Source organism: Stenella coeruleoalba (genome assembly GCF_951394435.1).
Source record: "Stenella coeruleoalba genome assembly, chromosome: X".
Lineage (NCBI taxonomy): Eukaryota > Metazoa > Chordata > Mammalia > Artiodactyla > Delphinidae > Stenella > Stenella coeruleoalba.
This window is the reverse complement of record NC_137152.1, coordinates 23358020-23376091: the sequence shown is the minus strand read 5'-3', so window position 1 is coordinate 23376091 and position 18072 is coordinate 23358020. Positions and strand designations below refer to the sequence as shown.

General features: G+C 35.5%; 1 protein-coding gene across 9 annotated transcripts in view; it reads right to left on the bottom strand.

Annotated features, from left to right (window-relative positions):
• DMD (dystrophin) overlaps window positions 1-18072 on the bottom strand; it is a 2843071-nt gene that overhangs the window by 2691317 nt on the left and 133682 nt on the right. For all 9 annotated transcript variants that reach the window (XM_079909736.1, XM_079909735.1, XM_079909718.1 and 6 more), the window contains exons 6-7: window positions 13407-13539; window positions 9866-9911 (exon numbers count right to left, since the gene is read on the bottom strand). The gene's annotated coding sequence lies outside the window, so the exon portion shown is untranslated. The remainder of the gene's footprint in view (window positions 1-9865; window positions 9912-13406; window positions 13540-18072) is intronic.

Here is an 18072-nt window from a genome sequence, read left to right as displayed (position 1 = left end):
TCTCTTCCCCTTGAATTCTCTGCAGCTGTAGGTGCTTAAGCAGTTCACCTATATCATTTATCAGAAACAGTAGCTGTTGTACCCCATAGAAATATTAGTTCACAATCCAAACAATGAAACACTTGAGGTAAAATTATACTGAAAGAAGAAAAATATTAACTGCAAAATGGGTACAGATGGACTAAACTTTCTAAATAAGCAATATAAATGTAGTAAAAGACATAAGGGAATATATTAGGAATACAAGAGAAAAATAAGAACTAGTAATAAAAGAACAAAGGGGAAATATTAATATGAAAATGTAACAGTAGATGACCCAAGATGAATAGTAGGATGTACACAACTGAAGAAACATGTGTGAATTTAAAAACCAGGTTGAGAAACTCTCCTGATAGGAAACAGAAAAGAATTAAAATTATAAAAGGAAAGGTAAAAACATATGAAACAAAGATGTAGAAATTCCAAAATCCAAATAATAGGAATCCTGGATAAAGAAAAATAAAAATTAGAAATATTTGAAGAAATATTGCATACATATTTCATGAAATATAATTCTGAAATATATCTATAGATTTAAAAGGAGCAATAAACAATGCCAGATTGAAAAATCCATTGAGTGACAGAGATTAATAAAGAAAAACAAAGTTTTACCAAAATTTAGTAAAACTGAATACCCAAGACAAAGAAAAATTTGTAAAGATCTTTTAGTGAGAAGGAATAGATCCATAGATAGCATTAGAGGCCTTAACTAAAGAATTTTCAAGATGAAATAATGGACGATTTTTAATGATTCAAAGAATAGAAAATTTAAACAGGAAATCTGTCATTCTCAATGAAATTATCATTAAAATGTGAGATCATAATTAAAATAGTTTTAGGTATCACAAGACCACAGAAAATTTGCCACATAAAACCCACATAAAACAAATTTTCAGTAAATTATTTAAATAAGAAGAGAAAAAATCTCTAGTTATTACTGTAAGACATATGGCACTAATTTTGAACAAATATCTTTATTAAATTGGCTATTTAAGAATAAAGAAATAAAAATATACGTACATACCTAAGAGGAAAGACAGCATATGCATAATAAACCAGCCTTAAAATTTATAAAATATTAACACAGTAGCAATATGAGAGGTAGGTGAGACTCCAGGACATGAGAGAATGAGAAAATTCTCAGCTTTTAACCATTATATAGATCATTTTTTAAGGTTTGTTGTTTAAAGAGAAACAAACTCAAAGAAAATGGAATGTTTGAATGTATAAAGATAGAATAAAGCTATAATTAAATATTAATAACGCCAAAAGCTGGTGTAGGTATACAGATACAATCACATTTAATAATAAAATTGCCAAAAACTATAACAATTCTGAATACGTACTGCAGCGGATACCAGACGATGCCACCAGATCCTTCATCCTCCGTACCAAAACACCTCATTCCCCAGCTCTTGGGAATATCAGTAGCTAACAGCTTTCAGCTGAGTCCATCATCTTATTATTACCCTCAACTGAGGAGTGTTGCCTTGCCTGAAGTCACGCTCACATTCAATGACTGGTCAAGGCAAGAATATAAAGGCCTGGTTTCCTTTCCCAGTTTGTATCTACCCTGGAGGGCTCATCCCTCAGAGCTCCTTTTGGGATTGACTTTGTTCTTTGTTGTGACCACATCACAGCCTACCTTCTTCCTCTGCTAAATACTTAGTTCAGCCCTCCACAGACAATAATAGTAAGAGTAATTCCTGAGTGGTAATCTCCATCTCACAGTCTCCTTTCTAGGGCACCTGAATTGCAACACCTGGTGCCTGGATTATTGCCAGAAAGCAGAAACTAAGGTGGTATTTTGGAACGGATCACCTGCAGCTCATCTAGCAAGGAGAACATCACTGGTGGAAGATGGAACACCGATAGCACCTGGCACATGGAGGCATGCCAGTGTTTACAACTTTCACTCATGGTGAACTGGAATGGTGTACCGTAGAAGGACATGCCCTAACTAGGGTAATGTATCAGGCATATGATAAGTATAGACGAAATAACAGTTATAAGAATAGTGTAAGTAGATGGCTGTTTCTGGGGGCAATGAATTCTTGAAAGAGATGCAACCAAAGGCTGAGAGTAATTAACACAATTGAAGGGTAAGTGTGAAACTAAAAGGGCCTTATTAGCAGCATTAAAAAAGTATTTCATTTCCTGCTAGAAGAGGGGAGAACAAGTTTAGCACTGAACCTACAGCCAAGAGTAGCAGAGCTTGATGTATATTTGACTTCTCAACCCAAACAAGTCTGCTGTGCCAGGGTCAAGCCCCTCACTGAAAAGAGTTGGACCCTAAGTATGATATGGGAGACATCTAAATTGATACACTTGAAAATCTTGAATCTCCATATTCCCTTGAGTCCTTTGGGCATGCAGAAGAGGCCCACTCTTTCTTGTTAAAGCCTATCACTCCCACTTTCCTTGATGATTATACAGAGGCCTCTGCCTTGCAAGCAACATTTGTCCCCTTCAGAATTTATCTCTACCACTCAGGCTGGCCTCTAAACCAAAACCTGGAGTTAAGTTTTATTACGAGCTGGCCAGAGAAATGCTGGGTCTCCTTCAGAAGAAAGAACATATCCCAAAGGAGCTGCATGGCTGCATGGTCTAGGCAATATATACCAGAAAGAGCCAGAAAGGTACTTCTTGAACTATATCCTGATTGTGCTAGATGAAGGGTATAGGAGGGCTGTACATAAACTTGAATAAGAAAGAGTATATTTCCCAGAGTATATAATTTAAAATCCAATGGAGGACCCTGGAAAAGGTACTAACTTGCTGCTAACATGACTCTTAGAAGTTTGGAAAAGTTCACTTGGGTCACAGGAAGTGAAATAGAAATGCCAGAACTGCCATGACAGAGAGAGGAAGAAGGTATCAAAGTCTCTGAGAAGAGGACATGCTACAGTGGTGTGCTATATAAGGATGGGAATATCACCAGATAATCTTATTATATGAGGAGCTCAGATAATATTCTGTTTATCAGAGCAGCAAGGAATGCTCTAGTAAGATAGGCAACTGTATCACTGTGAAGCTCAGTGGTAGCTATCCTCATCAGCCAACGCTGATGCCAGGAGATTCTGTTACTGAAATGACCTACCTGAAACAATGAGGATGACAGCTTCCAAAATAAGAGACCACGTGATGGTGCTTAAACATCAGAGGCAAGGTTGGCACAATTATTTGAATAAACAGCAAAGTCAGAGTGACAGCAAGGGTGGCCTGATCTACAGAGATTTATAGAGATAGTTATTGGAGTGTGACATCCTTAGAGGCAAGAAAGATGAACAGCAAATAAGGTCATTGACCAATTTATAAAACTACAATAAATAAAAGATGGATAATCAAGAGACAGACCCACTACAGGTCATGATTCTTTGCCTAGTTGCTGAAGCAGAACCAGTTTTTAGAACAGAAACCCCTTGACTGAAGGAGAATCTGGTTGCCAGAATAAAGGCTTCTGTAACAAGGGAATACAGTAATTATTCTCCTAGTCCTTCCCCCAAAAGGCCTATGTCATTTTACTTAGGTAACTGTGCACTGGGAAAAGAAACATTCAAATAATTCACGTACTCTTGGACATGAGGACTGAGTCTTTATTGATACTTGGAGACCTGATATATCATCACACAACCTCTGTTGCACAAGGAGTATATAGGGACCAGGTAATAAATGGAGTTCTGTCCCATTCAGGCTTAGAATGTTCACTAAGTTCAAGGACCCACCTAACAGTCATTTTCTTACTCCCCAAATGTATGTTATAAATGGACATACTTGGGCAGTGGCATAAATCCCATATTAGTTTTTTTTTTCCTCCCTCAGGAGTAAGACCTATTAGACTGAGGGGCCTATAAAACTTCCTCCACCACCTCCCCGCAACCAGCCAGCTGAGATAGTAAAATACATAGATATAGACACAGATATATGCTCATATAAGTGCATATATAAAACATCTGGGGGGAATGCAAGTGATAAGCACCATATATATACTATATATATATATATATATATGTATATATATATATATATATATATATAGAGAGAGAGAGAGAGAGAGAGAGAGAGAGAGAGAGAATATATATATACACACGTAAAGGTTTCAGTTGTTGTGGTTCCCATCATATTTCAGTTTATTCAACAGTCTGCACCCTCAACACCCAGACAGATTCTAGATGATGTGTTAGTGAAGTATAACAAATTCAACCAAGTATCAGCCCTAATTGTAGTTGTTCATACAGGTATACTTGCTAAACCAGATTAACATAGTCACAGTACACGTGGCCATTAATCTGGAGAATGCATTCTCTTTCATCCCTATCAGAAAGAGTTCACTTTTATTTGGAATCGAAGCTCTCCTACCCACTGTTATAAAATGGTCAAAGTAGGACTGGACCATCTGGACATGGTGCAAAATACCATATTGGTCACCCATATCAATAATATCATGTTAATTGGACTAGATTATAAAAAAGTGGCAAGTACTTTGCAGGTGCTTATAAGGCATATGCCCTCCACAGGGTAGAAGATAAACTCCATGAGGATTCAAGTTCTTGGCATATCAGTAAAGTTTGAAAGGGTCCATTCGTTTGGGGCATGTTGAGGCTTCTTCTCCAATGTGAAGAACAAATGCTTTCATCTTACACATTCCACTACTACCAAAGTAGCACAGTGCCCCGTATGCTACTTTGGGTTCTGGAACCAACATATAACATGCAAATAGCAACCACAAGAGAACTGTAGTAGTAATACAAATAATAAATAGACATTAAAAAATATTACTTAAGGTAAAGTGGCTTGTTTTATAATGATAAAAGGGTCAATCCATCACAAAGATATAGTCATTGTAAACATATATGCATCTGCTAACCCAATACCAAAAAGATGAAGAAAAAACTGGCAGAAATGAAAGGAGAAATGGACAATTCAGCAACAATAGTTGAAACTTCAGTACCCCACGTTCCATAATGGATGGAACAACTATATAGAAGAAGATAAACAATAAAATACAAGACTTGGACAACACTATAATCCAAATATACCTAACAAATAATGGGATTTATCCCAAAATGCAATGATGGTTCAACATACAATAATCAATTAAAGTAATACACTTTATCAACAGAATAAACAAAGAAAACACCTGATCATTTTAATTATTGCAGTAAAAGCATTTGACAAAATCCAAAACTCTTTCATGATTCAAAACAGAAACTCAACAAGTCAGGAATAGAAGGGTACTTCTTCAACCTGTTTAAGGGTACCTATAAAATATCCACAGCTAGCATCATACTTGATGATATAACAGTTAAAGCTTTCCCACTGAAAATAAGAACAAGACAATGATGCCTACAGTTGCCACTTCTGGTCAACCTGTATGAGAGGTATAAGCCAGGGCAATTAGACAAGAAAAATAAATACAAAGACATCCAGATTGGAAAGAAAGACATATAACTATCTCTATTTGCAAATGACATGATCTTGTATACAGAAAAATTCCAAGGAATACAATAAAAGGCTTTCAGAACTAATAAACAAGTTAAGCAAAGCTACAGAATAAAATATCAACATATGAAAATCAATAACATTTCTATACATTTGTAATGAAAAATTTTAAATGAAATTAACAAAAATTCCATTTACAATAGCATCAAAAGTAATAAAATGCTTAGGAATAACTTTAACAAAAGAAGTGCAAAACTTGTACCCTCTAATAAACTACAAAATATTTGGAATAGAAATTTTAAAAGATTTAAATAAATGGTATAACATGATCATAGATTAGAAGACTTAATATTGTTAATTGTCAATACTCCCCACATTTATCTATGATTTCAAGGCAATCCCTATCAAAATCCAGCTGACTTCTTTGTAGAAATTAATAAATTGATTCTAAAGTTTATACAAAATTGCACAGGACCCAAAATAGCCAAAATAAACTTGAAAAAGAATAACCAAGGTTCACTCACACTTGTAAACTTCAAAGCTTATTACAAAGTAACAGTAATCAAGATAGCGTTGTACTGGATTAGGATATATAAATAGATCAATGGAATGTAATTAATAGTCCAGAGATAAACTCACATGTCTATATTCAACTGATTTTCAACAAGTTTACCAAGACCATTCAATGGAGAAAGAATAGTGTTTTCAACAAATGGTACTGGGGCAACTGGACAGCCACATACAAATGAATGAAGTTGAACACTTACCTCCTACCATATATAAAAATTAACTCAAAATAGGTCAAAGACATATAAGTAAGAGCTAAAACTACAAAACACTTAGGAGAAAGCACAGGGGTAAATCTTCATCACCTTGGATTTGGCAATGGATTGTTAGATATGTCACCAAAAGCACAAACAGTAAATTAAATACATATATATGTATAAATAAATAAAATGAGCTTCATCAAAGTTAAAAACTTTTGTGCTTCAAAGAACATCATCAAAAAGTGAAAAGGCAACCCACAGAATGGAAAAAAAATATTTGCAAATCACATATCTGATAAGCAACAGTTATCTAGTATATATAAAAGCCTCATAAAGCTCATTAATAATAAAGAAAAACTGTACAATTCAAAAATTGCAAAGAGACAGATCCAAAAAAATATTACTGTTATTTATGTCAAAGAGTGTTCTGCCTATGTTTTCCTCTAGGACTTTTATAGTATCCAGTCTTACATTAAGGTCTTTAATCTATTAGGGAAACAAAAGCAAAACTAAACAAATGGGATCTAATTAAACATAAAAGCTTTTGCACAACAAAGGAAACCATCCACAAAATGAAAAGACAACCAACCGAACAGGAGAAGATATTTGTAAATGATATGACTGATAAAGGATTGATATCCAATATATATAAACAGCTCATACAACTCAACATACAATAAAAAAAAAACTAGATTAGAAAATGGGCAGAAGAACTAAATAAAAATTTTTCCAAAGAGGAAATGCAGATGGCCTACAGGCACATGAAAAGATGCTCAATATCACTAATCATCAGGGAAATGCAAATCAAACCCACAATGAGTTATCACCTTATACCTGTCAGAATGCTTATCATCAAAAGAACACAAATAACAAATGTTGGCAAGGATGTAGAGAAAAGGGAGTCCTCACACACTGTTGGTGGGAACGTAAATTGATGCAGCCACTGTGGAAAGCAGTATGGAGGATTCTCAAAAAACTAAAAATAGAACTATCGTAGGACTCAGCAATTCCACTCCTAGGTTTATATCCAAAAAAACTCAAAAAAACAGAACCAAAAACATTAATTTGAAAAGATACGTACATCGTAATGTTCACAGCAGTATTATTTACAATTGCCAAGGGTATGGAAGCAAACTAAGTGTCCATCAGTAGAGGAATGGATAAAGAAGATGTGGTATATATATACAATAGAATACTACTCAACCATAAAAAGAATGAAATTTTGCCACTTGCAGCAATATGGATGGTCTTGGGGGACATTATGCTAAGTGAAGTAAGTCAGACAAAGACAAATATTGTATGATATCACCTATAAGTGGAATCTAAAGAATGCAACAAACTTGTGAATAAAACAAAAAAGAAGCAGACTCACAGATACAGAGAGCAAACTAGTCATTACCAGTGGGGAGAGGGAAGTGGGGAGGGGCAATACAAGGGTGGGGGAAAAAAGGGTTTTTATGGGATTATATGAAATGATGTGTATGAAACTTTTGAAAATTTTTTTTGAATTTTATTTATTTTTTAATACAGCAGGTTCTTATTAGTTATCCATTTTATACATATTAATGTATATATGTCAACCCCAGAAACTTTTGAAAATTTTAAAGCACTATAGAATTTAAAGAATCTTGCATTCAATAAAAATATTTTTAAAAAATATAAATAAATAAATAATTGCAAAGAATCTGAATGAATATTTATCCAAAGAAGATATAAGAAGGCCAATAAACATACAGAAAGGTGCTCAACATTATCAGTTATCAGGGAAACGCAAATCAAAATCGCAATGTGATACCACTTCACACCCACTATGATGGGTATAATCCAAAAAGGGGAAAATAATATGTGTTGGTTAGGATGTGGAAAAATGGGAACCATCATCCACTGCAGGTGAGAATGTAACAAATCTGACAGTTTCTCAAACAGTCAAATATAGAGTTACCATATGACCCAGCAATTCCACTCCTAGCTATAGATCCAAGAGAAATTAACATTCATGGCAGTATTATTTATCTTGGTGAAAAGGTGGAAACAACTCAAATATCCATAAACTCATAAATGGATAAACAAAAGTGGTATATCCATACAATGAAATATTACTCGGTCATTAAAAGGAATTAAGTACTGATACATGCTACCACATAGATGAACCTTCAAAACATTATGCTAATTGAAAAAATCCAGTTACAAAATATCACATATTATATGATTCCTTCTATATTAAATGTCCACAATAGACAAGCCTATAGACACAGAAAGTAGACTAGTGGTTGCTTAAGGCTTGGGGAGATGGGTGAATAGAGGGGTAATAGCTAAAGGGTACATGGTTTCTTTTTTTACTGTGGTAAGAAACATATAACACAAAAATTTACCACTTTAACCATTTTAAATGTATAGTACAGCAGTGTTAACTATATGCACTATGTTGTGCAACAGATCTCTAAAACTTTCTCATCTTGTAAAACTGAAATTCTATATTCACTGATATCCATTAGAAAACAACTGTCTCTTCCCCCTTCCTCTTCCCCATGCAAAACCTGTCTATTTTCTAATAGTTTGACTACTTCAGATACCTCATACATGGTTTCTTTTTGAGGAGATGGAAATGTTCTAAAACTGACTGTGGTGATTTTGCACATATCATTGTTGAATATTCACATCAAATTGTATATTTTGATTAGGTAGATTGTATGGTATGTGAAGTAAATCTGAATAAAGCTGCTAAAAAAACTGGAATATTAGCAAGGGAGACTAAGCAAGGCACTCAGAGTACCTCCAAATCCTCCCAAATAGCACCATCTTATTTTTCAGAGTCCTATTTTTATCCCTATATCTTTCACTTAAGAAACATGGTGAGGCTATGCAATCAATCTGTATTGTAATTCAATAACCCACAGAAATAGACTTTGTACATGATTTTTTCTTGTGCTAATCTGAAATCTTTGAGTTAAAGTCTTTTGAGGACTAATGATAATGGTGCCATGAGCTGGGAATTTAAAAAACAGTGAACTTATAATTTTCTTTCTTTATGGTCTTCATTACAGTTAGAAGCAGCCAGTCTCAACACTGTACCTGTATTCTTTGAACTTTTCATTAAGATCTATCACAGAAACTATGTGGTCCATCAAGGTTAGTAGATAAAGAGAGAACTGGCACTCAAACAATTAGACTAAAAAGCATTCGTATTAGAACACAATAAAAATTCTAAGTAAACATAGATATCAATTTAAAACATCAGTAGGCCTTTTTGAAATAAAAAAATGTTTAATTTTTCTGCTTTGTTTAGCTAACAGTGCCATGTGTCACCCAGTTGTCTTTCAGACAATCTCCAGATAAAAGATAAAAGACCATTAAATCAGCCAGTGGGGCGGGGAATGGACTTCGTCAGAACACCAGAAGGCTGGGATTAGAAATATTGCTCAAGGAAAGCCTACGGTCTTCCTTTAGGAAAGTACATTCCCTTTCTGATGCTGAATTTGATCCAAGAACAGAGAGAGCGCAAGGTTAATAAAAATTTCCTTAAACAGAAGTGTTTCACTTGTTGGTGTAAGTTATTTCTGTTGATGACTCAAGACCTGAATCAAAAGGGGCAGTTTGATAGCAAGAATTGATCTTACCTTGCACAATCCATGTCACCAGCATCCGTGTTCCTTTTGTGAGGGACTGTGGGGACCAAGATAAGTTATGCTGAAAATTGCTGCATCTGCTTCTACCCTAAGCTGCCACTTCACATCTGATAAGAACTTGTACCTTGAGAAAATTAACTTGGAAAGTTAACCTTTTACTCTGAGCGTATGATTTTGTTTGCTACCAATCCATAACACACCCAATACCCTGATCCTAAAATTTCACATATTATCCATTGAAGTGTTTACTCAGAACTCTGTGCATATTAACTTAAATTTGATTTTTATAAAATCCATTCACAGTGAGTTCAAGCAAACATTTATAATGGCTTTTCTTTTGCAGAGAGCCAAGTGTCACTCTTTGCCAGCTGTTAACCTCAGGCCAGACCAATGTAATTAGTTTTGGTAATTACTTCTAGTTCTTCAGGAATAATTGAAATTATTCCATCCTTACTTCACTCTAGAATTAAATTGATTGATTCTTCTTATGTGAGAACTTATGACCTTTAAGTCTACCTACTCACAGTATGTTCCATAACTAATGAAATATACTTTTTCAAGTCTTCCTTCTCTATAGAAAAACATAATAATCAAAATGCTCCAAAGCACACTTAACTCAGACATTCAAGTATATTACTCATATCGAGGTTATTAGTTTTAAATATTTCTGGTTTAATAAGTTTTTACTTGTCTGCTGGGATAGTTGCTCTCTCCCACACATGTGAATTTTGGTTTAAGAAATGCATGAATAGTGATGGATGGCCCTGAGAGCCTCAAGTTTTGTCAGGGTCTTTCAGTGTCAATGAACATGTGCTCATGCAAGCAACAAAAATGTCAATTTCAACTTCAAATAGTCTCTGAAATCAGTAAGTGCATAATCAACATATAACCATTAGTTTTTTCAGATTATTTTTCCCTCATTATTCTTGGAATGGTATACAAAAGTACTTAATAATATTGATTTTGGTGTCAAACATAACAGAGTTTTCTAGTCTCTTCCACTTATTAGCTGTTTTGCCTTGGGCTAATTACTCAATCTTTAAGCCCCTAATTTTTTATTTGTGCAATTGGAATAAGGCCTCATATCATTTTTTATTGATTAAAGAAGATAATAAATATAACAGTAATCTAAACATCAAAAGCATACAAAAAAAACAATTCAAAAACAATTAAGAGTATCCCTTAAAGAAAAGAGTATAGTGTAATTGAAGGATGGTTTGCTTTCTTTTGCAATGCTTGGAACTAGAATTATCTACAGGAGTCTCAAGTTGGTAATATCATAATGAAACAATCTATGTGACAAATCTATAGAAAAGATGGTATAGAGCACAAAAGACAATCACTTTAATGTCAAAGGACTCTCTGGAAGTATATATTGCATTTTTTCAATAATTTGTGTTTTCCTAAGTAATAAGTGCTCTTAAATGTGTAATGGCAAGTGTATATGTATGTACATATCTACACCCACATTTGTGTATAAAAACTGTGGACTATTTTGAAGTTAAAATATCAATACCATAAAATATATTTTAATTTGGAAAAGATAAAGTCCAGATATTCAGGGAAAAATATGTCCCATTTTAATAATTATTACTAAGTTTTAGAAAGACTGGGGAACTAAGTTCAAATAACCAAGAACAGCAATTGATTCTTGTTAATTTGAGAAAGTAAGCTGTTTATTCTCTAAGAAAGCCAAATTACAGCTGTTGGGTTTATTTCAAGAAAACCCCTATGCATTTGTTACTACCATTACCATTACTGAAGTAGAAATGAGAGATCAGTCTGTTACATATCATGGAAAACTTACTTGGAAAATGAATGTGCTTATTAATTGAAAATGCTATGTCATGTTCATTGTGACACCAATGTAAGAGCCAACTCTTTCTAAGTTAATCTCTAAATTTAATGTAATTTCATTAAAAAAATCTCAACAAGAGGTTTATGGAACTTGCCTAATGGATTCTAAACTGCATAAGGATAAAATAAATATCTGAGAGTAGCCACAGTCAACTTGTTGACGAATAAGGACTAAGACTATCCTACTATTAGTAAGTATTGCTATAAAGCTATAGTAATTAAAACCGTGTGCCATTAGCACAGGGGTTGTAACCCTTAGTCAAAAGAACAGAATAAAAATAGCCTGGAAGCATATCCAATAGCAACATGGGAACTCAAAATATGGCAAAAGTCACATGGAAATCACTGGAAAACTACGGATATTTCAAACAATGATGATGGTAAACATGACTGTTAAGGAATAATAGGGTTTTACTTCCTACTACACACAAGAATAAATTACAGAAGTATTAATGACTTAAAGAGGAAAAACTCAATTTTTAAATTATTGAAAAGCACACAAGACTAGATATCAAAAGATTTGAGGCAGTTTTAACTCTGAAGTTAGCAACTATGAAATCTTACGAAATTTTTCAACTTATTGAGCCTCACTTTAGTAATGGGAAAATATGTTTACTTCATTTATCTAGGATTTTAATAAAACATGATTTGAAAAATTATATTTGTGAATTGAAAATCAACCACTTTATTTGGTAGTGATATACTGACAGAATGAAAGAGAAATTCTACAAATAAAATCATCTATATGGCCTCCATCTGTTAGTTTACATGTGAAACAGTATTATAACATTTGTTCCAAATAGCCAGTGGGTATGTTCATAGACTAAGGGGTAGGATTTCTTCACACCACACTCCAGTAGAGATACCGGCTTAAAAAATCTTAATATAATGCTCAAAAGAAAGATGTATTTTTTAGGGCGCAGTGAGTGACAAAAAAATGTAGTGTCAGAAATTGCCCATTCCTCAGAGTATTCAAACTGGTCTCCAGGCACTCTTTGCAAAGTCTAGGATTCCTTCCTTAGAATAGTTACAGTTGGTTGCAGCAGTTTTGAATGCCCCCAGAGCATGGCTTGACTATAAGAATCCTGATTTAAGAATTTAATTTAAAAAGACATTCTGGAGAGCAGCCATGTTTCAAAATATCATAGGAAAACTGAGATGCCCACTTCTGCTGCCCTAGTCAGTGGCCAGTGTCCAACCTTTTTACAGATTTTTTTTCCCCACTGCTTCTTTCATGACTAGCAGGAACCTGTTGTACACTGGTCCATTTCACCAAGATTGTGACCCCAAAATGAGAGCTCATGCTTATTGGCTTATTAATTCTTAAGGTGAGCTTGTTAGAAATATTAGACTATATTTCTCACTCACTCTTTCTTGTCAAAGCACATGTAATGAATATTTTAAAGACAAGAAACATCTACCAATAATTACAAACAAAAAAACTGTTTTACGAAATAACTAAAATGTAGCACAAGTAAAGTTCAAGTAACTTGTTTATGCAATCCAAAGATGATGCTTCAAAGGCTACTCTCTTTCCCTCTCTCTATAAATAAAGAGCAAACTTCCCATGATGGCACATAATGCCATCGTTATTCTGACCTAATGACTACTCAGCTATAAACTAGTATCAGATGATGCAGTAATGCAATTAAGTTTACTCACATGTCATACTCACCTCAGAAGACACTATTTACACTCATCAGAATTAAGAAATGCTGAAAAACAGTATTAGTCCAACTGAAATTTGACCTATTTTATCCATATTCCAAAAGATGTAACATTTTCATGGACAGGTGACCCGATTTAAGCTGAAATTAAAAACAACAAGCAATAAGCCAACAGCTGTTTATTAAATCTATTTTTCTCAGCATGGTACTGAGATAGGTGATAAAGGGTAAACATATTTGCTTTCAATCCATGTTGTCAATGTGCTTACAATCTATACATAAAACAAAAAAAATCTAAAATGCATGAAAACATATAAAACGTCTATCTCCTTATTAATTTTTACCTGAGCTACCATATAAAGAGGTTCTCTTCCCAATACACAAACCCATGCTTCCTCCAGTGTTCTCCATTTTGTACAGTTCGAATGCCTTTTTCTTATTTGCTTTATTGGCCTAAAATCTTGCACTAGATTTTTTTCATTTTTAAAATTTATTTTCCCCAGCTTTATTGAGATATTTGCATATAGCATAGATTTTGGTGTGACTGGCTTTCTCATCATTCATACTTTGACTAAAATGTCATTGTATCAGAAAGTTCTTCCTTGACCATATTTTCTAAAGAAGCACCCCATCTACAGTTTCTTTTATATCACCTACTTTAAAATACATATTTAATTATCAATTATATAATGTATATGATTTATATAATACACAGTTCTGTGTATATATATTTTGTATACATATGTTAAATATATATTCAAACTTACAAAAATTACAAGAATAGTACAAGAAACCTCCAGATATTCTATACCCAGAGTCACAAATCCTTTATATTTTCTCCATCTGTTTTATTGTTATCTCTGTAAAATCACACATAGAGACACCTTACTTTTTTTCTGTACCACTTGAAAGTAACTTTGGGACATTTTCCCTTTATTCATAAGTACTTTAATAGGTTTTTCTAAGGAAAAAAGGACTTTCTTTTATACAATGATAGTATGGTTATGAAAGTCAATAAATTTTAAATTGAGAAAACAGTATTCTAATGGTGCGATGGAGCTGGATGTTTGTTACATTTTTAGGAATTTTTCAAGCTCTTTGTTAAAGTCTTGGTAGCTTGAAATCAGCCATTGTGGCAATATACAGTCCATGGAAATTGACAAACACTAAGATTTAGGGCTTCTATTTCAGAGTTTCCATTTAATAGCATACTGCTAATAGTATCTACCCCAGAGCCCATATTCAAATTTTGTCAATTTTTCCCATATTGTCCTTTAGAACTATTTATTTTTTTCTGCCTTAAGTTTGATTCAGGATCACACATTGCATTTATTGCCATACCTCTTTACTCTGTTTTACTCTGGAATACTTCCTCAAACTTTCTTTATGTTTTTGACCTTGACATTTTGGAAAGTGTAGTTATTTTGTAGAATATACTTAGTTAGGGTTTGTTGAATGTCTCCTCATGATTAGGCTAGGTTGTGCACTTTGTGGAAGAATACCACAAACGTGCTGTTTTACCTTTATCAGAACATCATTTATAAGATACACATGAGGATAATGGTAGCCTAGAAGAAAATTGATAATGGTAGTCTAAAACATATGGTTAAGGTGATGACTGCTGGGATTTCTCCCTGAAAATTTACTATTGCTTCTTATAATTAATAAGAAATCAGGGGCTTCCCTGGTGGCGCAGTGGTTGAGAATCTGCCTGCCAATGGAGGGGACACGGGTTCGAGCCGTGGTCTGGGAAGATCCCACATGTCACGGAGCAACTAAGCCCGTGCGCCGCAGCTACTGAGCCTGCGCGACTGGAGCCTGTGCTCCGCAACAAGAGAAGGCCGCAACAGTGAGAGGCCCGTGCACCGCGATGAAGAGCAGCCCCCGCTCGCCACAAGTAGAGAAAGCCCTCGCACAGAAACGAAGACCCAACACAGCCAAAAATAAATAAATAAATAAATTTATTAAAAAAAAAAAAAGAAAAGAAATTTATGTGGAGCTACTTTAAGACTACATAAATATCCTCATGCTTATCATCATTTTACCTATGAGTTTCAGCATTCATTGGTGATTTTCTAACTTCATATTTTTTCCTATATTTAGAATTGAAGAGCTATATTTAGTAAAGAACTTCCCTTATCATTCATTTATTCACTCATTAATTCAGTTATTTAATTATTCATTAATTCAGTAATGTGTATATATATCAGTATATTTTTTATTTTATTCATGTTACCACTTTTAAGATCACAATTAATTTTGAGGTATGTTTTGCTCCAGATTTGGGAACTGGGATCACCTTAAAGTGGTTCCCAATGAGATTTGAGCAATTTCTTACTTTCTGAAACAGAAATAAATTCTGGGTTCATTTTATACTTTTCCTGTCCCAACCATAGAATCAGGCATATCTTTAAGTAACCCTGGTAACATCTGGAGCATGGAATTTAGAAATCAAGATCTGGGAGCTGAGTATGTTCAATGCTAATGATGTGTCATTGCTTCTATGCTCTCTCAGTAAACAGATAAGAAATACAAATTTATATATTTTTCTATGTGTTATTTACATCTATTTGTCAATCTATATATATATTTCTCTCTCTCTCTCTCTCTCTCTCTCTCTCTCTATATATATATATATATATGTATATACATATATATCTACACAACTCTATATAATTAAATGAGTACATACTGATCTCTCCAAATCTAATCTCACAGCACAGAGCATATTCAAGTCTTCCCTCTTTCCATGTATGTACATCACTTTCTCAAAAATGAGAAAACTAGCTTTCATTATGTTCTATACATTGAGGAATTCCTCAAGGACAAAATATACATAAATTAGTTCAAGAATAGGTACTCAGGAGACCTTCAAGATGGTGGAGAAGTAAGACGTGGAGATCACCTTCCTCCCCACAAATACATCAGAAATACATTTACACATGGAACAACTCCTACAGAACACCTACTGAACACTGGCAGAAGACCTCAGACTTCCCAAAAGGCAAGAAACTCCCCACGTACCTCGGTAGGGAAAAAGAAAAAACAGAGACAAAAGAATACGGATGGGACCTGCACCTCTGGGAGGGAGCTGTGAAGGAGAAAAAGTTTCCACACACTAGGGAGGCCCTGCATGGCAGAGAGGGAGGATCGTGCGGGGGGGAAGCTTCGGACCCATGGAGGAGAGCACAGCAATAGGGGTGCAGAGGGCAAAGTGGAGAGATTCCCGCACAGAGGACCGGTACCGACCAGCACTCACCAGACTGAGAAGCTTGTCTGCTCACGCGCCAGGACAGGTGGGGGCTGAGAGCTGAGGCTTGGGCTTCGGAGGTCGGATCCCAGGGAGAGGACTGGGGTTGGTGGTGTGAACACAGCCTGAAGGGGGCTAGAGTGCCACGGCTAGCTGGGAGGGAGTCTGGGAAAAAGTGTGGACCTGCCGAACAGGCAAGAGACCATTGTTTCGAGATGCATGAGGAGAGGGGATTCACAGCACCACTTAAATGAGCTCCAAAGACGGGCGCAAGCCACAGCTATCAGTGCAGACACCAGAGACGGGCATGAAATGCTAAGGCTGCTGCTGCAGCCACCAAGAAGCCTGTGTGCAAGCACAAGTCACTCTCCACACCTCCCTTCCTGGGAGCCTGCGCAGCCCGCCACTGCCAAGGTCCCGTGATCCAGGGACAGCTTCCCCAGGAGAAAACACGGCGTGCCTCAGGCTGGTGCAATGGCATGCTGGCCTCTGCCACCGCAGGCTCGCCCCACACTCCGTACCCTTCCCTCCCCCCCGGCCTGAATGAGCCAGAGGCCCTAATCAGCTGAGCCTTTAACGTCCTGTTTGGGCACGGAAAAGACACGCTCAGGCGACCTACATGCAGAGGTGGAGCCAGATCCCAAGCTGAACCCCGGGAACTGTGAGAACAAAGAAGAGAAAGGGAAATTTCTCCCAACAGCCTCAGGAGCAGCGGTTTAAATCTCCACAGTCAACTTGATGTACCCCGCATCTGTGGCATACCTGAATAGACAACAAATCATCCCAAAATTGAGGCGGTGGACTTTGGGAGCAACTGTAGACTTGGGGGTTTGCTTTCTGCATTTAATTTGTTTCTGGTTTTATGTTTAACTTAGTTTAGTATTTAGAGTTTATTATCATTGGTAAATTTGTTTATTGATTTGGTTGTTCTCTTCCTTTTATTTAACATATATATATTTTTTCCTTTTGCTCTTTTTGTGAGTATGTGTATGCTTCTTTGTGTGATTTTCTCTGTATACATTTGCTTTTACATGTGTCCTAGAGTTCTGTCCGTTTACTTTTTCTTTTTTTTTTTTAACTATAGTTTTTAGTGCTTCTTATCAATGGTGGATGTGTTTTTTTGTTTGGTTGCTCTCTTCTTCCTTTCCTTCTTTTTTTTTTTTTTTTTTTTTTTGTGGTACGCGGGCCTCTCACTGTTGTGGCCTCTCCCGTTGCGGAGCACAGGCTCCAGATGTGCAGGCTCAGCGGCCATGGCTCACGGGCCCAGCTGCTCCGCGGCATGTGGGATCTTCCCGGACCGGGGCACGAACCCGTGTCCCCTGCATCGGCAGGCGGACTCTCAACCACTGCGCCACCAGGGAAGCCCATCCTTCTTTTTTTACTGCTTTTTAATTTTCTTATTTTTAATATTTTTTAACTTAATA